Below are 25,161 nucleotides of genomic sequence, written 5' to 3'. Positions count from 1 at the left end.
CCCCATTCTTTCAGCGACTGTCCAACGGGCATGTGTGACAGGCACCAAGCCTCAGGATGAGCCATGTTTCCTGTCCCAGGGAGCTCACAGCCTAAGGGAAGAGCAACACCCACACAGCTGGAGGCCCCCCAGGGTGCTGCAGGCCCACAAAGGGGGCTGGGCGTGGGGTGGGCACAGTTCCTGTAAGCTGAGCTCACAGATGGGGGAGCCAAGTGAAAAGGCCTGGGGGTTGGTGGGGGTAAGTCAGTCAATAGTTATGAGTGTCCATAATACCGACCCTCTCAATGCAAAAAGATGGAGAGAGGGTCAAGTCTAAAAGGGCGGCCCTGTCACTGTGTAAGGGTCGGGCTACAGGCAGATGTCCCTGAGGTGATGTGACATCGACTCCAGAGCCTTCTATTGATCTTGCCCTTGCTGGCCGGGTGCTGTGGGAGCGCTGTAGTGCGGAGGTCACACACCTCCCACATTGTGGCCAGCTGCAGCCGCTCCTGCCTCCTCAGGAGCCCCCATCCCTGTTAGTCCGGCCCTATCTGTTGGTTCTGGGGTCATTTTGCCATCAGACCACCACTCAGGAAGGATTTCCTCTTTTTCCTGTTTTGCTCAGCATCAGAGATGGAAGTTTCTTGCGCGTTCCCCACACGTTCATTGAGGGGCTGCCATTGTGCCGGATGCTGTGCCAGGCTGTGGAGATAAGGGAGTAAATTCGATGTGGTCTCTCCTGAACTTAAAGGTAGGCACACCAGTGCAGACTGCAATACAATAGCCGACATACTGTGAGGACAGAGAAGGGACAGCTGACTCTGCCCTGAGAAAACCAGAGAAGGCTTCCTGAAGGAGGTGGTAGGGGAGCCAAGCCAGAGAGAACAACTGTGACAAAATTTCCCTGACTCCCACTCACTACGTGCCCCCTGCCGCAGTTCTAGGCTGTGTCAGCCACAGCCCAACACCCCCAGAATGGGGCTTGTAAAGGCTGGGGCAGAGCCAGTTCAGAAGCAACCTTCATCCCTTTGTTCTCAGAAAGCTGATTATAAATTCACTTCAGACCTCTTGGTTTCTCTCAATTCTTCTGAAGTTCAAGTTCCAGATGGCTGCTACCAAAGCATCTCTGTTCATGGTCAGGCCCCAGCTTTGACAGGGTAGAAATACTGTTAAGATCGGCTCCATTAGCTTCGGCACATTTTAGAGGGAAGCATAAGCACCAATGATCTCAGTGTCCACGTGTGGAAGTCAGAGCTCTGGGAGTGGAGGGGGAAAGTTGGCATGAAGCTGCTCAGAAGGAGAGGTCAGGGGGGCCTGGGGGCCTGGGGTGCTAGCGAGGCAGGAGGTGAGGTTGCTGTGAGAAACTCGGAGCATGGAAGCTCGAGCATGCAAAGATTGCAAACATAGCTCTAGAGGACATGCGAATACCTGCTGCCTCCATGCTGTGTGTGTCCGTGAACGTCCGTGTTTCACGCCACTGATCTCTAAGAGTCAAAGCAAAAGCATAAGGTGGGGCACAGAGATACTGAGTTGCTGTATTGCCTCTCACGTCAGGAGCAGCTGCTGTGGTCACAATACCATCTGCTTAGCCAACCTCTTGACGGTCGAACACAGCTCAAAGAGTCTGTACAGGAAGTTGTTACTTAGCAAAGTATGCACTTCAAGGCAAGGGAAAAGTGGGTCTTTTCTCAGTTTAATCCCAGATCATCCTCACCCAACTGTTTGCCCAGCTCTTCTTCATCCTTCTAAATAATCAAGTACTTAAGGAAACCTTCTTGGCTCCAAACTAGGTCAGGTCCCTTAGTCTATGCTCCTTAGCACCCTGCCCTGTTCCTTTGTGCACTTAGCACAATTATAATTAGATAATTAATTGTAATTACTTATTAATTTTACCTCCCTCTTCTCACTGCTTTATGCCCCACTGGCTTATGAATACTATGTAATTATTTGTCAAATGAACGAAATGTCATTTCATATCTAAAAGTCTACAATACGTAACAGCAAAAATCCAATTTAGAGAGAGGTAGAGAGTAAATTTTCCTTTTATTCCGAGGTCAGATTGCTTCCTTTGTATGTCTACTTTCAAATCCCAGAGCCCACATGATGGGAGCTAACCAGAGGTTGTGCACTTAACAGAGTTGGCTGGGACATTTCTGGACACATAGGTGCACTTAATGTATGTGACGACATTTGGTGGCCGTGATGACTAAGCCGCTCTTTAGTGCTCATTGGGATCATTATAGATTTCTATTTAGAGAAAATTTAGCCATAATGACAGTAGCAGTCATCACCATAATAGCTAACTCAAAGAAGCAGCTCTCATCCAGAGGACCGAGGGCTCCCATTGAGCCTATTACTCCTCCCCTACGTCAGACTGCTTAGGTATGTCCTAACACACCTTCCAGCTCCTCCCTGTCCTGCCTTTTACTGGAATTCTCTCTGACTTCTCCAACCTATATCATCACACTTTGTCTGAGTTTCCGTAGCCCCTACATGCTTAACCACAGGGTCAAGCTTTCATCTGTTTGATCCACCAGATATGGGTCCTGCAACTTCTAAAATGTGCCAGGCATGGTGCAGAGTATTTGTGCCTGTTCTTAAATGTATCATTCTGTATCATTCCCTGTTGCTTCACAGATGAAAGGCTCTTGGAGGGGCCAACAGTGGAAGCGAGGGCCATATTTTATGCAGTTTCACCCCCAATGCACTCAGAATGGTGTTCAATAATAGAGTTCACAGGTGATGTTACCTTCATTTCATGACTAATCAGTTTAGTATAGAGGAGAAAGCACTGACTAATCCAAGCTGAAAGGAAAGTGAGATTAAATAAACTAAAGCAGGGAACAAAGACAAAGAAGAGAATAGGAAGAAAATAGCAAGCAAATATTCTCAGGAAGGGGGTTAAAGCTAGGAAATCCTAGCCTTTGGGTTTATAGAGCATCGTCCCCCAGGGGCTATTTCTGTGACACCACTGAGCAAGGTGTGAAAGAGATGCATTCCAGAGAAAGCACGAGGAGATAGGAAAACAACAGGACGAGGGTAGCTGGGGAATTGCATTAGTGCTGGTGCCACTGCCACCTAGGAAAGCAGACAGTGCACCGCCAGCTAACGAGTATCAACATGCAGCAGAGTCTGAGTGGGCACGAAAGTTCCAAGTTGCTAGAAATGCTTTGAATATTCAACAAGCATTTTGTTTTCCATGAAGCTTGCTGAAATATATTCCTGTTCTCTCGTACTTCCTCATGTGAGCCTGCATCCATTTCTTGCAGCCTGAAACAAGCCCAATTAAGGGACAGGTCAAGACTGGGGATTGATTGTCCTCCCCAGGCAGAGCAACCTGTCACCTCTACTTAGGCTTCTGTCCCACTTTGTCCATAAAAGTGAGACCAAGAGAACTGTGAGGACTTCAGTGTTCCCTATAGTTGAACCTGTCACTGTGTGTCAGAGAGAACAGAGCATTTGATGTCGACCCCCAGAAAATATTGTTGAATCTATAAATTTTGGAATTCTTGTTTGACTTCTATTCAACTTAAAATATGTTCTCTCTCACCCAGGGAAATCCCTCCTAGAGCTGCACCATAAGCCAGTCACTCAATGATCAGAGCAAAGAGACAGAGAGCTAAGCCCCATGATGTACAAGGTGAAAAGAGTCCCAAGATTTGGGGGAGTTAGAGGGGCGAATGGAAAAGAAATATTTTTCTGTATCAGAGGCAAAAGAAACTTTAAATTTCAAACAACTATCAATTAAAAAGACAGATATCTAAAGCTATAGGAATATAATTGATGACTCTTTAAAGTCCAAAGCAAGAGCAGATGGAGAAACAGAGTTTTTAGCATTTGGGATGCTCTGGGCCCTTATGGAAGGAAGAGCCCACTCTGGCATGAAGAGACATGGGGAAAGTTCTGTGAGGCAAAGAGGGAGAGGATAATGAAATCCATATAGGGTACACACAGAATTAGGGAGATTCACTGTAGTCCTGCCTGGCTAAGAGCGTGTCATTCTCTTAGTAAGGAGTAAATGGAGGTTAGTATTAGGATCCTATAAGAGATTACCTGTTACTTGCCACATATACAGTTATTTGCATCATAATTGTGTAACAAATTGTTTGGGCTCTCCATTTCCTTCTCTGTTAACTTTCTTGTCGTCATTAGGAAGTCCCAATTACATGTTTTAACTCCCTTTCTAAAATGACTTTAGTTTCAACTGGATTTACCAGGTATGTTGATCTGGAAGCAAGGCTCCAGAATTAAGGCTCTAATGACGTATTCCCTAATTTGATGCTTATCACTGAAATGATCATACCTTGTGTAACGTTCCTCCATCATGGACAACACTTAGGTTCATTGAGCATCATGCCTTGCCCCCTGGTGTCAACCAGAAGGATGAGGTAAGCAGCAGCTGGAAAGGTCATGCAAGGATGCCACATAAATGGCACATATGCTGCCCAGCTTCCTCCTTACTCAGAGCAGACTTGCTTGCCCATGAGATGCTCCTTCTTGCCAAGTTGCTGTCTCATGATCCTTTCCAACATAGCCAAGAGGGATCCACCCTAAATTGATTGGTGTCAGTAGGTAGGAGAAAACCTATTTGCTCCCCACTCCTATCTTGCTTTGTTGTTTCCCAAAAGTCTTTAGAAAAATCATGTTCAGAGAAAAGCGTCAGACGTTATTCTTAATATATTCTTCAGAGTCAAAGTTTAACCTTAATGGTATGTAGACACTCAGATATGAGTGAACCAATCACACTGACAGAGTCGAGGCAACACTGCTAGTATTAGTCCTGTTTGACTATTACGAGATGTATATACATATATACATATAAAATAGATGCATATTTTAAAAACCCTCTGAATTAAAAAGCTCTTCCAGGTATAATTAGATGCTCTCCAATCTGTGAAGAATTCGACTCGGGTTGTCATCTTGGTTCTGGTATCCAGAAGGTGCAGCCCAGAGAGGCAGCCCCCAGTGCAGTTTGCGAGATGTATTCTTGTCTGAGGGTGCCACACGCTACACTGCAGCTATGAGTCAGAAGCCCTAGTGGGAAGGAGATGGTGCTGGTGGGCTGTTTAGAGGCCTCCTTTAGGGAGGCATGAGTTGGCAGCTCCGCGAAGGAGAGGCTGGCATGAACGTCCTGAAGGCACCCCTACGGGGCCAAGGAAAGGCTTAAAGTCCAGGTCACAAGACAAAGGTGTAGCTGACCTTGTTTCCACATTTGTCAACCATCTTGGCAAACCAGAATGGCAATGTGGGTGTGAACCTTAGACCCTCGCCACTGTTGTCAGAGTCTTTCAGAGAACAGAGACAGCAAAGAGTTCCAGGAACTCTTCAAAATAGCTTTAAACCCTGAGATTTGCACCAAGTAGCACCATAGCATTTTCCAGCTGAAGCTGCCTTTGTTGATCTAGCTCTCAGCCAGCCTTCTCTTTGTGCAGATGAGGAAATGAAAGCCCAGAGAAGCCAAGAAGTTTAGCAAACTTATACAACAGAACTGGGGTTAGGACCCAAGAGACCTGACCCTTGGTTCAGAGACTTTTCCTTTCTTCCTGCCTTTCTGTAGACGATGGCCTTGAAAATCCAAGAGCAAGGGACCTCACAGCTCAAGAGGCTCGTGATTGCGTCGCTGGGTCATTCATTGAGCTGTCACTGTGTTGAGGAATCATTCTCTGTGTGGAGGTCCTTCCTGGCGATGCCCTTTAGAGCCTCAGTCTTTGTCCATCATGAATCACTACTGTACGCCAGCATGATGGCAGATTCGGGGTAAGGTTACGAGGAAACAAATGGATCAACGTAGAGAAAACTAATAGTGTGCTGACACTTCTGCTTCCTTGAATGAAGTATGAGGGCCTGAATTATTATAGCAGGAAATGCTAAACTACTATGGAAAGAAAAGGTGTGATTACTCACATCAGTTTTAAAATTGCCATCTTTCATGTAGAGATTAATCACCAGCCATGAACCTTGCTGCACTTGATAGAAAGTACTTTCCTCCTCCCCATGAATTCCGATCTCCTTGGCAGAAGAATACCTTATATACAATTAAGTAATATTTCTTTTCCAGAAATTAAAGAAACTCTAGTAGAGAGTACCTTAAGTCTAGTCCAGGTTTAGGAGACCTCATCAGGATTGGGATCGAGACATGGCAAGAGAAGTGTTTAGGATACAAAGTTTAAGGAGCAGCTTCCTCTCTTGGCCATGCAAGTTCAAAGTTCACTGAGAGCGCCTCCTAAATTTCATGCCCTAGGCACCACACTGTTCAGTCCTGTTTCCACCCTTCATTTATTGTTTGACCTGCAAAGGTTCTGGATGGAGATGGCAGGAGACAGGATGGTCAGGGATGGCATGACAGAGGGAAACATTTCAGACAGAGAAGCATGAATGCGGAACATGTTGGAGGAACCTGGCGCTTAGGTAGCTTGGGTCTTGCTGCATTAGCAACTGGCATCAGGGTGTAGGGATTTCTGCTGGTCTGCAATCAGGGGATCAAGCCCTGAAGGGATGGATGCTCAGGCCAGGCTCTGGGTGCCTTTAGCCAAAGTCTGAGATCTGGGTGAACAGTGGGGAAGCAAAGGGAAGAATCGGTCTGGGTGGGAAGACAAAGAGCCCTGGGAAGCTTGATGAAGCCAGGAATAGCAAAACCTGAATCCCTGAGGCAGAATTCCAGACACTAAAAACTGAGCTATGACAGTCAGAGAAAAATCAGTAGCCAAATCAGCTCACTGTTAAGTCAAGTGAGTTACAGACATAGGACGTCTTGTCCTATGACCCATAGGCAAGCCTGGGGTGGGCGGGAAAGGTGAGAAGCTGGGCAGGCCATGGTACTTGGTACTCCTCCTTCTCCACTGTCCTGGTTCCCTTATTTTACTTTCAAGTCAAGTGCTTGCCTCTCAGTCAAAGACTGAAACCTTTGTTTAAGGTTAGAAAGTACCATGTTTAAAAGGAGCCTCTGTTGGGGCAGCTATATGATAGAATCAAGAAGTGAATTTTGGGCAGGAAGACACTGGAAAAATATTGTAGTCCTGAAAGGTCTTCAACCTGGTATTCATGAATGGGCTTCAGTGTGTCTATGAGTCTCTTGAAATAACATGTGAAACTGTGTGGGTTTGCTTATTTTTAGAGAGAGGAGAATTCATTGAAATATGAATTGGGGTCATGGGGAACAATGACTTTAAAGTATCCAAATGTCTCATTTAGATGAGAACTTGAAACACAGAGCTGGGGAGAAACTTTGAAGCCTTTGTCTTTCATCAGTGCATCTCCAACATACATGAGTCACTAAAGGAACATTTGTAGGATGGATAGTTGGATGGATGGATGGATTGTTGGTTGGATGGATGGATGAAAGCTCTCTTCTTTCAGTGTGCTTTTACCTTCACCTCATTCCTACCACTCCCCACTGGTCTCTCCAGTTTAATGAAGGGATGTTGGATGCCAGGTAGATGACCTCAGGAATGGAGGCCAGATACATTTAATGGTAGTACAGGGAAATAGGGATCCCAGATCACAGTGGCCTACACTCCAAGAAGCCCTGCCTGGTACATTTTTTTCCTTCAGAAGCCAGCACCCATCCTTCCCTGCTGCCCCTGCCTCTTTTCAATAGCATTGTGAGCCACGGTGCCCCCAGGCTAGTGAAGTTGGCACTTGATCCAGATATCCAAGCTCATCAGTCCTGCCTCCAGCTCTAAGAATGTTCTGTCTTGTTTAGTTTTCAGGAGAATAAGAGAGGACAAAGAGTTTCATTTAGAGGAGAACATCTACCTTCTAACACCTGAAGAATGGCCATTTACTATCAAACTATCACAACCATTTTGAGTCCGGCATTTGCCCTTCACACAACAGTTTTCACTTGGCAGGGACAGTGAGAGCTAGCAACAGTGACCAGAAGTGAGAAAAATTGCCTTAATGTTACCATTGGCTAATTACTTGATGATTAATGTTACCATTGGCTAATTACCCTCCCTCCCTCCCTCCCTCCTTTCTTCCTTCCCTCTTCCCTTTCTTCTTTCCTTTTTCCTTCCCCTCCTTCCTTTTCTATTTTCCTCCTTCCTTATCCCTCTTTTTTCTTCCTTCCTTCAGCCTTCCTTCCTTACTATGGGACACTAGGCTAGTTGCCAGAGGTACAAAGTTGAGTAAGACACAGTTCCTGCACTTACAAAACTCTATAGCTTGGCCATGGACAGGGTACAGAGGCACCTACAGGAGGGAGCTGCCTATAGTATTCAGAAGGTCAGGGAAGGCTAAGAAGAAGTAATGACTAATACGAGATTTAAAAGACTATTGCCAGGCAAACACAGGAAGAATGGCAGTGTAGGTAAAGAAGAGAAGTGTGGCCTGTGGCACAAAATAGTGGGACCTCTGGGAACTACAAGTTACTTTATATGACTGACTTGAACCAAGTACATGCCCACTGTAAAGAAAATGAGTTAAAAAGCTACAGTAAGAGATGATGCTAGAGAGTAAGTGGCCAGTGGATGTATATAATGCAATTATCAATATTATTAATTACCACAATATGGGGAGCAACCACTATCTAGGAAAACACCCAGGTTCCTGCTTGAAAGACTGGGTGGATGATTTTCAGGCAAGACAAGCTATTCCTATTTCCAAAGGTCTATGGTACAGCCCAATACCATATGGAATGCCTGACCCCTTGCTGTCAGTAGTGCATTCTTCCTCACTGGGAAGAGAGAAAAGGATGGAGTTAAAATTTTTAAAGCCCCAATTCATGCTTATCAAATAAATAAAGGGAATGTGTATTTATTGAGTGCCGTGTGCCAGGTGCCAGGTACCATCTTAGATATCTACTTAAGTGCCTCACAACAATCCTGACAGTTGGGTCTAATCCCTTTGTATTGTACTTACAAAAACTGTGTATCTCAGAGATAAGTAGCTTGCTCAAGGTTACAAAACTAATAAGTGGCAGAGCTGGATTTGAACCTAGATCCATCCAAGCCCATTTTGTTTCCATTAGAAGTATCTACCTCACTCATGGCCGGCTGGAATCTTACACATTTCTGCTTCACATCTGGGTGACAATGAAAGCTGCTGGTCTCTGACCTTCATGATGAGAACCCGTTCAGACTTGAGGTTGGAGAGCACTCATGGGTTAGCACAGTGCCCCACTGTGAAGTGGTACATAGGCTGGTTCGGCTAGTAGTATCCTAGACCTGCATAGCCAGGCTCAAGCTCTGGGCCTCAGAGCAGTTGCTCTTGGAATTTGATGAGAACATGATTCTAACATAACCCGAGTGCCAAAGAGAGGAGTACTCTTAAAGGGAAGTGAGTATTGATGAAGGAAGTAGAAATTTACCCAAGTTTAAATAGCATAAGATTAGCAGGATCCTCAAACAACCAACAAGACTAAAAGCAGCCTACTGAATGGGAGAAGGTATTTGCAAATGACATATCCAATAAGAGTTAAAATCTAAAATATATAAAGAACTTACACAAGTCAACAACAAAAAAGCAAGCAATCCAATTTGAAAATGTGCAGTAGACATGAATAGACATTCCTCCAAAGAAGACATACAGATGTCCAACAGACATATGAAAAGATGCTCAACATCACTCATCATCAGGGAAATGCAAATCAAAACCACAATGAGATATCATCTCACACCTGTCAAAATGACTGAAATCAAAAACCCCAGAAACAACAAGTGTTGGGGAGGATATGGAGAAAAAGGAATCTTCATGCACTGTTGTTGGGAATGCAAACTGGTGCAGTCACTTTAGAAAATAGTATGGAGTTTCCAGCAATTGCACTGCTGGGAATTTACCTAAAGAATATGAAAACACCAATTCAAAGGGATACATGCACACTTATGTTTATAGCAGCATTATTTATGATAGCGAACTATGGAAGCAACCAAAGTCTTTATCAGTAGATGAATGGATGAAGAAGTGATGTACATATACAGTAGAATATTATTCAGGCATAAAAACGAATGAAATCTCACCATTTGCAATAACATGGATGGATCTAGAGAGTATAATACCAATTGAAATAAGCCAGTGAGAGAAAAAAAATACCATATGACCTCACTTATATGTGGAATTTAAGAAACAAAACAAATAAACCAAAGGAAAAAGGGGGGGACAAATAAGAAACAGACTCTTAACTACAGAGAACAAACAGATGATTACCACAGGGGAGGTGGGGTGAGGAGTATGGGTGAACTAGGTGAAGGAGATTAAAAGTACACTTATCTTAATGGGCAATGAGTAATACATGGAAGTGTTGAGTCACTATACTATACACCTGAAGCTAACATGACACTGTATGTTAATCTCACTGGAATTTTTTAAAAAGCATTAACATAAAGAGCATATTTGCAGGATTCTCAGAGGATCTCAGCCCCATCCCTTTTTCCCCCAGAAATTTCAAGAAAAAGGGATTTGAATTAATGATGGAAGAAGAAGGTATATAGGTACTACTTTTAATAACCTTTTACAAAATCCTGGGTGTTCTGTTATAAATAAATAAATAAATAAATAAATAAATAAATAAATAAATAATTAAGATATTATTTACTCTTTCATGAGAGACACACAGAGAGAGGCAGAGACATAGGCAGAGGGAGAAGCAGGCTCCTCTCAGGGAGCAGCAGAGGGAGAGAAAGAGAGAGAATCTCAAGCAGACTGCAATATGCATGGAACCCGATGTAGGGCTCAATCTCATGACCCTGAGATCATGATCTCAGCCGAAATCAAGAGTCAGACTCCTAACTGACTGAGCCACCCAAGCGCCCCAGGGCTGGATAATTTTTGATAAACACTCAAACTTTAAAATATTGTGATTCAATAATGGAATAAAAATCAAGTTTCTTCTAAGTGTATTTCCTTCTTCTGGGCTCCTCTCTCCCATGAAGACTGCCCAATCACCTCACCGCTCAGGAGCACAGTAGTTCCAATGCTGTGAACCCCCTTTCTTCTCTTGCACATCCACCTGGTTCTATCTATGTAGATAGGTAGCATTTTAAGGCACCAGTTCATTTCCTCCATAGCATCTACCACAACATGTCACTGTATATTTATAGGCATGTTACTTTATATGTATATAAGCTCCCACCAGACGCAAATCCCACAAGAACAGCCACTCTTACCTGCTTCGTTTACCAACACATATCCAGAATCCTAGAACAGTGCCTGGAACATAAAAGGTGCATGGCTAATGCCTGTTGGATGGATGAATCTGTTTTCCTTTTTCTGAGTGTAATTTTAGATATTATTGATTAAAGACTTATTAGGGGCTAGATTTTGTGCCTGGTGCTTTGCATATGCATTACCTCCACTGACTCCCGTTAAAACCCCATGTAGCAGGTGCCATCAATGTTGTTGAGGATACTGACACTCAAAGAGGTCATGGAGTTAGTATACTCTAGGACTTAGGCCTAAACTATATCTTGCTCACCCAGAGCCTGTGCCCTGAACCTCTGCACTATACTCAGTGCTCCCCAGTGACTGGGGCTGGGCACACAGTAGGTCTTCAGGAGGTGTTTACACACTCGAACCCCTTCATGAAGGATCTAACAGATTACAGATGGAGGTTAGTACTTAAAACTCATGGGGCTAATACTCCAAAACTCCCATGTATGGGGTGGATTCCGACATGGTAGATAGACAATCTCTGACAGTGAAATGCCTTCCCCTGTCTGTGGAGAGTTTATTTTTTATTTTTTATTTTTTTGGAGAGTTTAACAGAGATCCTTTCTTCCACCATCTGAGGGTGTGACTTCAACGTTTTTTTCAAAATGCACATTTTTAATTAGAGTACTTTTACGTGGGTTGCCAAGCTCCTGAGAATTAAAAGGACACTTGTGCCTGGGGGCTGGCTGCAGAGACTTATCCCTGGGTAAGAGCATAATGAAAATTACACAGAGAGCAACTGAAATTAAACCCAAGGGGAAACCTTTTCACTCAGTTTCAAATACCTAGAAAATGACTTGGCAGTGACAGAATAAAGAGAAAGAACAGAAACAGGAACCAATGCCAATTTACTTAATTTGAGATTCTTTTTTTTTTTTTTTTTCTGAGGGAATCCGTCTGAAAATGGAGAGTTGGCAAAGATTTCTGAGATTCTCCATCTAAGACCTCCTCCCACAGAAGGTAAAGTGAGGCCCAAAGTAGTCACGTCAAGGTCAACGCCGGGTCAGACAAAGTGAGCTGTGAGTGGCAATGGAGAGAGGAGAAGATAGAACTGTGTCCACACCTCATGAGCCCTGAAGCCACTGGGAGAAGTGTGGTGCTGGTGAAGAGGATGGGAGCTGGGTGGCAGGGAAGCTCTCCGGTAACGTGGCCCTTGTCTTGTTTGCAGGAAAATGAACATACCAGGAAGAAGATCGGATGTTGAGGAATATTTATTATTGTTGTTTGTCTCCAATACTCGATCCAGCCAGATCAAGGGCCCCTTCCCTCATATCTGGACACACTGCTGTCACTTATCGTCCCCTTAAAACTGAGAATGGCACCAATAAGGTCATCAAATCCCTGGAACAGGAATCAGAATAATGTTAATGTGCTTAAAGAAAGAATGGGCCATTGGATGCGGGAGAGTGGTATGGTCTCCGTTAAAATTTGTGATTCAAAGTGCAGAATTAGGGTACCTGGGTGGTTCAGTGGTTGAGCATCTGCCTTCAGCTCAGGTGGTGATCCTAGAGTCCTGGGATCGAGTCCCGCATCGGGCTCCCCATGGGCTGTCTGCTTCTCCTCTGCCTAGGTCTCTGTCTCTCTCTGTGTGTCTGTCATGAATGAATAAATAAAATATTTAAAACAAACAAAAGGTAGAATTGTCTGGTACATTCAGCACTTGGGGGTGTGGGGATGGTGGAGGGATGCGGCATCTGAGGGATGCTGGTAGAGCTGGGATGTAGATACATTTCACAGGGTTTTCTGTGGAATATTTCTCCAAGCTTGAACCCATTCTGTGGTCACCAAACACCCTTCTTATAAATAGTTCAGTGACAGACACCTTGATTCTAGGAATGGAATATGGGCAGTGCTGAGAATGGATTTGAGCCTCAGGGAAGAAGGGGTTTTATACTAATTTGCATCATGGTCAGGCCCAGGTCCCCTTCCCAGCCTGGTGGCCCCAGCAACTTGTCTCCAGTGTCTACTCGTTCACACCCAGTCATCAGCCCTGTGTGGACATGAGCATTCCAATCATGGAAGGGGGCAAGGGATCCTCACTCTTATCATGAGTAAGTAGACTGTGGCCTTTCGGACTATGTGCCTTTTGTCCCTGGAAGCTTTCCCGGGCCCGTGGGCCTGCTAATAGGCGAGGGCCAGTCCCACAGGCTGTTTGATTCTCTGAGGTAAGGATGCCCATTCTTGGCTAGAAGATGCCCCTGGTCCACCTCCCCTTGTGCCTTCCGGAAGATCCACCTTCTTCCCAGAGCTACCTGCAGCCCAGCGTCCCGTCCCTCTCATCCCGTCCCCCTCGTTCATCCCCCTCACTGGCTGCTCTCTCACAACCTGGGGCCACAAGGATATCCCTGAGCGGGGAACAGGGCTGGCCCTGACTTGGCCACTCTCTTCTTCGGTGAAGCTGCAGAAAAGGTTCTTCTCCTCTTTCCTGCAGGTCTTTCTGAAAGCCCTGGGTTTCAGTTTTCCCTGCTCAGTGGAGACGCTGCCTCTGAGCCTGTCCCACAGCCCAGATGAAATCATGTAGAGGAAAAGGATTTTTTAAAAGCATCAAACCTTTTATAGATGTGATATACTAATAATAGTTCTACCAGCTCGCATTTCTGTACATGCTCCATATACAGATATAAAGATCATAAAGATCCCTTTTTCCAACTATTTGCCTTTCAATAGGCAAATGTCCAAGACAGATGGCCAGATGGCAAAGGATCTGAGGGTGACCTTATTTTGGCCGCCTCGGTGTTTTATTACAAAAAAAAAATCTCAATTCCCTTCTGTTAACAAATCAGGATCTTTTCTCTTAAATATAAGTCCCTTTCCTCCTCACTCCTATAGTAATATAGGAAACGATCAGAAAGGATTTAACTCACAAAACCTCTTCATTCACTTGAAGACAGTGCTAATGGTACCTTCCAATTTGCTTATCTGTCAACAAACAAATACCAATTATCTTGATTCCCACATATCATTCCTTAAATTTTACTTTGTGTCCCACGTAGCTAAAAGCCTGAGCAGCTGCAACAATTTTTCTTTAGTATCAAGCGACACAATTTGAGAATCTCTATTTTCTTATGGTTCTTCTATTAACAGGCCATTTAACAGCTGTTCTGGACTAAAGGTGGGTATGTTCACTTGCCTGGAAATTTCTCCTTAAATGTTAATTTGTAGTGTAATTGTCTCCATCCTCATAGTGATAGGGTATTTATAATATGGTTACTAAATTCCTCATATAGCTGAGATTCTAGAGGAGCAAACAAGGAACATGGGACTCTCTCATCTTTCCCACTGACCTTTTTTTAGAATATTCCAGGCTGGACATGGTATGGCCCCAGTCTATATGGATCTTCCAGTTCATGTCCTCAGGGTAGATGTACATACAGTGAGTTAGTGTTCACACTGGAGTTGGTGCTGCTAAGGACAAAATGTGCTTATGTAATAAATCTTGGCAGAAAAGCAAAATAATTCCCTACTCATAAAGCATTTTTCTCAGTCTACTCTCCCTGTGCCATTCTGAAAAAAATCTGGAAATCCAACCAGCATTCTTTATTTTTAGTCCATCCAAAATTTTACTCACTTGAGGCAAGTGGGCACGGAGCTATCTTTAGCACCATCAACCAAACGCCTTGGAAAGACAGATTATTGGCGCCTGGGCAATTCTATAGATGATTTTTTTAGCTTAGGAACCCCAATATATAAAACTGAGGTGGAATGGGGTAACTGAAGTCTTTCCTATTGGGTCTCTTCCCTTATCTGCTCCTCGGGTACTACCATGTACTCAGGGTGCCAAGAAACAACTGGAAAACCACTGATCTAAGCTGAACCCTTCATCTTGCAGAGGAAACAACAGAAGCCCACAGGGATGAAGCGACTTGTTCGCCCACCCTCCCCACCCCTATATTCACTGATGGAGCCAAGAGAAGGATTCAGGTTTCCTGACTTCCACTTATGTATCCTTTCCACCACATAGCACATAAGATACGCTTTTAACAGAAACTACTTTTTTCCTTATTATTAGGCAGAAAAGTTCAGCTGAGGAACAGATGACTGGTTGGGGAAGTTTGCCTATTGAAGGCACGAGGAAATCAAATGACTTAATCAAAAATAGACAGTAGTTCTTTTCTTTGACTGCAAGGAGAATGAAAAGTGCAAGGGGAACACCAGCGTAAGAATTGTTTCCTACGAGTGACTCCATTATAGTTCGCCGTGGTGTGCTATACTGAAGGGTGCCCTGCTACTCGCTACCCGTGTGACTTAGAGCAAGGCGTTTAACTTCTCCGGACCTTGGTAGTAGCTTTTGTTCCCTCTGAGAACACAATAGGGGGACTGTGCAGGCCATTGGACACCATGATGATCTGTTGTCTTTTCTAGAAAGATGCTCCCAAGATCAATTCCTCCCTCCCTCTCTTCTTCCCTTGTCTCACTACTTCTTATAGAGCCAGAACATCCTTAATCTCATATTATGTGGGTTTTGATGTTTTGTGCATTGAGTCATTGTCTTCTCAACAGGACATTAAGGAGGGGGGATAACTGTATCTTTTATATGTTTAGAGTGTGTTTTCCTTTTTCTCATCTTGTAAGTGTCATCTTCCATAAAATGCAAGATGCAGGCACCCAGCTCCTACAAAGACTCTCCCTCTGGAATTTCCAGAAGCCTTGGGTGTTCTCATATGTGCTTCCATTTCAATCTGTTCAGCCCTCCTTTTCTCCTTTCTTTGCACCAGGTGTTGCTAGATGGTACCATGTCCATTCAGCACCATCATACCTGCCTCGTGTCACTGGTGCTTCTGCTGGGCACTGCCACACCATCTGTCACTGCTCCTGACTAGCTGCAGAAATTGACTAGAGTAGCTGACTATAGGTTCCTCCTTTCTTGGATATGTGTATGCGCATGAGTGTATACGAGTGTGATGAGTGTGCATGTACATCCCCCCCCGCCCCCGCAACTACTTATTTAGTCCCCAGGCTACTGGATATCTAGATGAGATTGTGTCTGCACTAGACAAGGAATAAACGGTACCCAGAGGAAGAGGTACCAACCAGTGAGACTTTGAGTCTTCCCTTTCAGGGAGAAAGTAAATGCATTTTCATGGGTATGAGAATGTTAGGTAGGCATACACCGTGGTTGCCGTTGTTATCTAAATGTTTAATTTTGCAAAGAAGGCTGTCTTCTCTTGGCAGTCTCAGCTTTCCAGTAGCAAAAAAGGGCAAGCTCCATTATGCAATTACATTTCTGTTTTGATTTGCATCTTGTTGGCTACTGTACACTCACCAAAGCAAGTCACAGACCAAACTCAGAGTCAAGAGGTGGAGAAATAGTCTGCCTCTTGAGAAAGAGTTGCAACGTCAATTCCAAGGATACGGCAATAGAAAGAATTATGAATATTCTTGCAAACAACCATGGAGAGGCACGAAATCAGAAGACTCCACCTTACCCCAAATCACTAGCTGACTTCTATCTACTTCTCATTGGTCAGAACTTTGATTTGTCATGGTCATCTCTAACAGTAAGGGAAGCTGTGAATGTAATTTATCTGGGCTATTCCTCTTCCTGGAACAAAATTGTGGTTCTTTGAGCTATAAAGGGTGAGAGAATGGGAATTGGTCTGAAATAATAGAATATATATTTCTATATCTCTATATATCTCTATATCTGCCTCTGGTTCTTGTTAATATGTGATCTTTGACCCTGATTGACTTTACACAGAGTTTCTAAAACCTTGTAATTTCCTGAGTAATAGGAGTATCGGACACAGAACTCTTGAATCGCTTGGAATTTCCCAGATGAGAAGAATGTCTTTTGTTCAAATGAGGCAACTGTTGGTGAGTTCCTACATGGGATCTGGCCTAGAGAGACCAAGGTATAATTAGAAGGTAGATACTTTAAGTCCTGTCTGCCATCTTCCAGAGCAGGGAGAGGGGCTAGAAAATTAATTAATAATCAATCATGCCTACATGATGAGGACTTCATAAATATCTGGAAGCTCTCCAAAATTTGGAGAGCTTCCAAGACATGTTTGATGTGGACACGTATTTGATGAACACATCTGGGTGTTGAGAGGGTGCTACACCCCAACTCCACGAGGACAGAAACTCCTACACTCGGGACACTTCCAGGGCCCACCCTATATATCACTTTATCTGGCTACTCATTCTTTTTTATTATATTCTTCATTATAAAATAAGGCAGTAAATACTAAGGGTTTCCCTGAGTACAGTGACCCATTCTAGGAAGTGATCAAACCCAAGAGGGGGTGATGGGAACTTCCATTTGTAGAAGTCAGGTAGAAGTTGTAGGTAACCTGGGGATGTACTATGCCATTGGTGTCTGAGGTTGGGGACAGTCTTAACCTGTGGGCTCTGCGCTAACTCCAGGAAGTTTCAGAATTCCTTAGTGTGGAAAACCCATGCATCTGGCCACAAAAGTGTGAGTGAGAAAAGCACAGTGTGTTTTTTTCTAGACAGTTGGATATTGGTGGTGCCTGCCACACGTAACATGAGTAAGAGTGATGGTGATACTTCTGTGAACCTGCATTTCCATTCTTCTTTCCATGGATGACTGGGTGGCGGACAGACACCGTAGCTTCTCTTACCACTTAATGGCAAAAGCTTTGTAGCTGTGCACCTCCCTCTGGAGTCTCTAGCTTCTAGACATTGCAGTTGATTGAATTCGGACCCTCTGTCCCCCAGTGCATGCAACACACATCCCATGTCTACCTCCTCACCCTCAAGCTAGTACCCACCGCGTACAAGCACAGAGCATGTCCTTGGCAGAAGAGTAACACTGGACTGCAGTGCTGTTCTGTCCCATTCATGGCCTAGGCCCTGAGGCTGAGCATGGTGAGGCCAGCATGTTATTGTTCATAGTCATGAGATACAAAGCATGGACAACTAGCAACACACTGGCTCACACGGTCCTTATGATCTAGAGAATCTATGTTCTTTTTTTTTTAATTTTTATTTATTTATGATAGTCACACACACAGAGAGAGAGAGAGAGAGAGAGAGAGAGAGAGGCAGAGACACAGGCAGAGGGAGAAGCAGGCTCCATGCACTGGGAGCCCGATGTGGGATTCGATCCCGGGTATCCAGGATCGCGCCCTGGGCCAAAGGCAGGCGCCAAACCGCTGAGCCACCCAGGAATCCTTCTATGTTCTTTTGTACCAGCATCTAGACTCTTTATTAGTGTGCCCTTTTGAAAAATTGAAATGTTCTCGAAGTCTGGAGACAAGCTTCTGAGTGAACTGCTTCTGAACTTTTTAAATTCTTTTTTTTTTCCTCTTGGTTAAATCTCAGCAGAGCCGGAGATGATCATAATTTTCATGAACACAAACTAAAGGTTTTGTTGCCTGTTGAGCAAAGTAGCTGCTTCCTATTGCAAAAGAAATGATTCCTATTCTCATTGCGTCGGCGTCTTCATTAAAATTTCCATTAGCCTCTCCCTCCCAGTGCAGTTATAGACGAAATTGTCCTGACCATGTTTCTCAAGCAAAATCACTCCTGACTTAAAATATATGAAAGGGATATAGGAGGAGAAGAGCCATACTTCTCTAAATATAGATCATCTTGGGTAGGAAAAAAAAATTTTTTTTGTCCAGGCTTTTATAGTTATTTTAGGTCGGTATTATTAGCTTCATCAGCTGTACCAGACCCAGAAAAACAAATCTAGATTGAGTCATGGTGGCAGAGGTAGAAGACAGGTAGATGATATATAAAGATGCTTTGATAATAATGGTGACCTCTGTGTTGGGGGCCTACTCTGAGCCAGATCATGGCCCACAGCATCCCACACACTACAAGCTGGCCTCCAATTGGCCTTCTTGGGGATCTGGTTGGGTAGACCTGTCACAGTAAAGAATGCCAGTTCTGGCTCTGTATTGTGTGAGGTGATCTTGGCCAAGTACTTTGTGCTCTCTGAATCTCAGTTTTGTTATCCGGAACCCGATGCTAATCTAATGCTATGGTACCTTCCCTTTTCTCCTGCTTCATAGGGTATTAAATGCAATTGAAAGTACTCTGTTGGAAAAAAAAAAAAAAAAAGTACTCTGTTGGGGCACCTGGGTGGCTCAATCAGTTAAGCATCTGTCTGCCTTCTGGTCAGGTCATGATCCCGGGGTCCTGGGATCCAGCCCCACATTGGGCTCCTTGCTCAGCGGGGAGTCTGTTTCTCCCTCTGCTCCACCCACTCCCCCTGCTCATGCTGTCTTTCTCTCTGCCTCTCTCAAATAAATAAAGTATTTTTTTCAAGTGCTTTGTCAACTGGAAAACTCTATCTTAGCCTAAGAAGGAAGGATTGCCAAAGGTCATAGACAATAATTGGGATATGAACCAGTCATCCCAGTATGACCAAAGTCAAGTCTCTGTCTCTCTCCTCTCCTAGGAATGGTGCCAGCTCTGTACTCCACCCCTCCATTGGAGACATAAGAAAATGAAGCACCAAGCCCTTTGCTGCATGCTACCATAGCTCTCACTTCTGAGCGCTGACTCTGAGCTAGGGAAAATCATTCACAGGTATTACTGACATAATCCTAATCTTTGAAACAAAACTATTGCTCCTTTTCTGTAGGACTAAGACATTGAGGCTCAGAGAAGCTAGGTAATATGCCATTATCTTGACACTAGTAAGTAGAGAGTCTGGTTTCCAATCCTTGCTTGTCTCACCTCATAGCCTGCGTTCTTAAGGTACTTCTATTTACTGGGGAAGAGGAAAAAATTATTGCTTTTGGAAAAAGAAACTCAGAACCTTAGAGTCCAACTCATCCTGGCCCAACAAACTAACCTACTCTTCTACTTTATCATCCTTTGGAAACAAAGCCCCTAACGAATGTTTTCTCTCAATATCACCTTCATTGTAGCCCTGTTTTTGCAAACACTTATTGAGTGCTTAATAAGTGTCAGGCATAAATTTCATGTGTGTGTAACTCTACCTAATCCACGTGCCAGTCTATGGGGTAGATACCATCATTATTCCCACTTTAAGGATGACAAGACTGAGGTGCAGATAGATTATAGACTCTGTTTAAGGTAACATGGCTACTGAGCGACAGAGACAGATTTGAACCCAGACAGCCTGATTTCAGAGCCCTTGCCAGTACATTTATGCATATACAATGGATACAAGTTTCAAAAGGATACACATCAAATTATTAGCAGTTATCTCTCAGGAATTGGGTTTAGGTGGGAAATAGGGAGAGAAAAACTTTGACTTTATTTTGCCTACCCTTAAATACTTTTGAAGACTTTACAGTGAACATATCTATAGATAGTTTTTATAATTAAAAATTTTCTTCATAGATTTATTTATTTTATTTTTTTTCTTCATAGATTTAAAGATTTGCCTTACATATAAATTAATTATTTGTAGTGAGGGGACTGACATTTTCTGGGAGCTTCCAGAAATCTAGAAAAGATGCCAAACAGAGTGGCCGGGTAATTGTGAGGCTGGAGCCTGCGTTTGTCGGGTCATATATTCTCTCCCACCCTTTATCCCAATGCAAGGCCAGCAGGCAGGGGGCTCCAGGGCCGCAGCATGTGGATTTATATCCACTCTGAATCAGAGGGCAAACAGAAAAATGTAAATTTTGGCAGCTGCCTTTGTGGGCATTGACCTCACAGGACTCATTCAGTCCCAGACCTCACCCTGGGAGTGATTTCCCCACATCCGCTATAATTTATTGACAAGAGTTGTTTCTCTTCCTGACGCTGAAGGAATCGCCCGGCACAATTTTAAACAAAGCACCACGCGGGTCAACGCAATGAACTGAATCACCATTTCCTCACGGTACCAGCCCTGCCCCGGGTGATATTTTTTCCCTCCATCGTCTCTCATTTTTGAAGATGCTGGTGGCACAAATCATCTCCAGACATTTCCCATTGTCTCCCTGTTGGCCCCAAACAAAGGCAAGGCCCCTCTCTCCCCAGCCTGACCCAGGCGGCCTCACAACACTTTTCCACCATGCCTGGTTGCAAGCAATCTCCTTGAGATATTCGTTTCCAGTGTGACATGATGTTAATTCAGAAATAGGTGAGTTTCAAATGTCCCTAGTGTCCCAAAGGTCATAAAATTAAACAGGTTGTATCTTTCTACAATTTGGACAGAGTAATGATATCATCACAGAACATTACCATCATTATTATTCTCAGGGAACTTTGAGGTATGGCTTAGGAATGGCTATCTGTCCAGGTTACAATTTTAAGTTCATTTTGTTCTAATGGGGACAAAGGCTACAATTTGAATGTTTCTCTGAATGTCACTAGGCATTCCGTAAATGATCAGGGTGGCTGATAAATCAAAACCCCTTTGAATCTCACTCAAGCCTTTGGGAAGTCGGGATCATCACCATAATGATTATATTAATAATCAATACCATTCATTGGAGGCTTTCTAGGTGCCAGACAGTGGACAAAGCACTTCTGCCAGTAATCTCCCAATCCCCACAACAATCTTTCGAGAGTGGAGTTATTCTTTCCATTTTACAGATGAGGAAGAAAGGATTCTGAGAGGTTAAGACCTCCCAAGTAATAAATCATAGAGCTTATAGACCAAATGGGAGTTACCCTCACACTGAGAAGAGTTTGGGATCAAGCAGTAGAAGGAAAGGACTGTTCTCATGTTCTGTTAGAATTCATGGTATCCCATTGTCCCCCACTGTTTGTCATGGTTCCTGGCCTGGGATACTTCAGTATGTCCTGCAGAGGCTCCATGGCTCTGATACATCTGTCTGCGATGCCCTTCCTCTTCCCTTCTGCCTGGGTAGCATATTTGTCTCAGACGTAACTCCAGCACCATACCTTCTAGGAACCCATGTCACTGTTTCTCCCACCCACACGCTATAGACTTGACCATGTGGTTCTTTTGTTTCCCTATGCTCCACACAAAGGTTTGTTACAAAACCCATGACACTTCATGTTGGTATTTGTTTTTATGTTTCTTTTTAGTGCTAAACTGTCATCACTGTCAGGCCAGACCACATCATCTTTGTCTTCATCTTCTTACCACCTAAACCCGTGCCTAGCATTTACTAGGTGCTCAACAAGTATCTGTTGCATCAGTGCGTGGATGGAAGAAAGGATGAATGAATAAATACCTCTAAAACTTAAAGGAATAAACATGTCAACACTGTAATATGTATTTGCTGTGTTGTTTGAGAATATTCCATCTTGTTGTAAAAGACAAGAAAACAGTAAGATGAATGAAACTCACAAGATACACGAGATATGGATTATGAATAGCAGGTAGCTCATGAGACATAGATAGAATTCATATAATGTGTTAGATACAGATAAGCACGTTAGTAACGCATGAGACAGGTTAGACACGGATCAAGTTAGTAAAGCATGTATTGCTGAACGTTGATAGAAAAGGCCTGAAGGACTAAGAGACAACAACTATTCATGAACTTCTAAGTATACATGAGAAACATGAAATACCCAATATTCGTGTGGTCTTAACCTGACCACCCAGTAGTGAAACACCTTCCGGACCTAAGAAATGTAGATAAAATCCATAGCTCCTCATCAAGCTTATTGGCAAAGTACAGCTCTTGGTCAGGGGACTTGCCCTGTGTGTCTCTGATAGAACAAACTTGTGTTGTCTTTAGCACCTTCAGGCTGAGCCCTGTTGCTTCAATCTCATCTCTGTCTGCATAACTCATTATCAGTGGGGCAGGCTGATGAGGCAGAGAGAGAGACAGGCTGTATGAATATCCTATAACCGAGAATCAGGTAGTATGGTTCCTTCACCCCACCTGTACACCCTACCTTGTCTGCCTTTTGTTGCTTCCAGCTGTGGATTTAAAAGAATCTAAAAACTGTTTCAAGAATATTAGTTTAGTGGGAGCCCTTCTGCTCTTTGACCTGTGGGAGAGCTTGTGTGGTAGGTAGTACCCTTGCAGCTACCACTGCCTCAGGGAAATTTTCCAGTGATGAGTACCATTCCTATAAACAGCCCTCTTCTGGAAGCCAAACATGGCTACTCCCTGTCAGATTGACCAATCTTTTCCCCCCGCTACTATAAGGAAAGAGAAAATTTAAGGTACTAGAGATCTCTACATCCAGAGTGCACAGCAGAAATACTGCGACACACGGAATATTCTTCTGAACTCAGGCTGGAGTTGTGGTCTTATTTTTTTATGCAAAACATTTATGACCAAACTTAAGGGAAAATTGTCTGGCTAAGACACTTTATGATTAACTGATACAAATATGAATCTCTAAATCTTTTCTCCAAGAATGAGTAAGTAATTTTATTTTTATTGTTTTTTTTTTTTTTTTCTCAATGTCAGGGCAGTACAAACCCACGTGAATATGCCCTTGAAGAATTTCTCAATTGCACCCTGGATAGCCAGTTTGAATTCCTATGTGTATGGACCAATAAAGAATTATTATCTGACTGAAGGGGATACTGGCTGTCTGAGTTGGTTCCTAGCATGTGATGTTATTTCAGACTTTCATTCTTGTTTATTGGCCATTGGTAGTATTATAAATCCTGTTTATTACTGCTGGTTTCACACAGCTCAAATTCATGTATAAAAAATGCCTTCTCTCCTGAGTCATATTTAAATTTATTCATATTGAGTTCCAAAGTTTTTCCTTTCCTTAGACAAGATCTATGCTAAATGAATCTTTAGAGCCACTGATCCTCTCCTCCTAATTCTATCAAATGGTCCCTTTAAAAGGGATTTGTTGAGCATCACATTGTAACTGTGCTTGTGAACATCTAAAAGCTCTTCACAATCAAGATCGGCTTCAGTAACTGGAAAGAAAGGAAGGAATGAAGGAAAGAGGGAAGGAAGGAAGAGGAAGGGAAGGAGGAAGGAAGGAAAGAAAGAAGGAAGGAAAGCATAAAAGAAAAAAGAAACGTCTACGTCTAATCCTGTATATTGAATTTATTTTCTGTCTTCTTATAACAGGATGCTATTCCATCATTCAGCCTCCACTAGAGCAGCCCTGTGACATCTATGACTTGGGGAATGTGTAATGCTAGGAAAATAGCCTTATGGGGCCTTAGGGGCCGCTGATATGTCTGTGATCCTGTAGAGCTGCTTATTAGCAGCGCATAACAGAATTGGGGCTCAGCTTTTATGTACTGGTGAAAATAAATAGCACTTGGTGTTTCTTGGGACTTTTCATCCTGAGATCTCTATGGATCTGTAATGCTATGACCATGCAGAATTTCCATCTGGAAGATTTCTCCTTTGGTCTTGTGGAATAAAATTCCAGCAGCTTGGAGGGAGACCTGTGCACTTGGTTCCCTGAGGCTGGCTGCTGTCGTGTGGAGCCCCAGTGAGCTGTCTCCTCTACAGGCCACAGGAAGAAAGACTGAGATAGAAGGACATATCACCTCACCCTGGACCAAGAGTCTGGGCTCCCACTCTCTAGGTGCTCCCCAGCATCCAGACCAACACCTAAACTTTTGAGGCTCCCATGACAGAATCAACCAAGACTGACCCCAGGGCCTTCCTGGTACCGGAAGTGGCTAGCTGCTCAGCTTCCTGTGGCCACAGCCCCTGCCCCAGAAGCTACCCCATCTCTCCTCCCCAGCTTGAATTCCCTTGGAGGACAGGCTTTCACTCTACCCTCAGAAATTAGCCTTACAACTGAAATATGCTGAGGGAGGCAGCCCATTGTCTTTGCATCACATTAAGATGCAAATGGCTGGCATCAAATGCTTTCCTGACAGCTGGTTTTGCCGCATGCCCTCTGGGCTGTGCAAGGGAACAGAAATGCAGAGATGCAGGTCAAGGTCCTCAACAAGGGTAGAAACCTTAAATGTTGCCCAATTTGTTCAGAAATTCTTTGAAGTGTATGGGTAGTGCCAGGTGAGGGAAGGTGTAGGGATCCATTGGTTACTTATTCTTCCCTGCATCCAATGCTCTGTTTCTCCCTAAATTTTATAGCCTCCATGTGAATGCCTGCTATGCCTTGCCCTCCTGAAGAGGTCCGTTCTAAATGACCAGATTGAATGTGCACAACCCGAAGTGCTTGCCCCTTGGACTCTGTCCGTCTCTGACACCGTTTCTGTCTGCCCCTGGGGTTTCTCTTGCT

This window comes from Canis lupus, chromosome 15, assembly GCF_048164855.1.
Source record: "Canis lupus baileyi chromosome 15, mCanLup2.hap1, whole genome shotgun sequence".
Classification (NCBI taxonomy): Eukaryota; Metazoa; Chordata; class Mammalia; order Carnivora; family Canidae; genus Canis; species Canis lupus.
Note: the sequence above shows the minus strand (reverse complement) of the source record.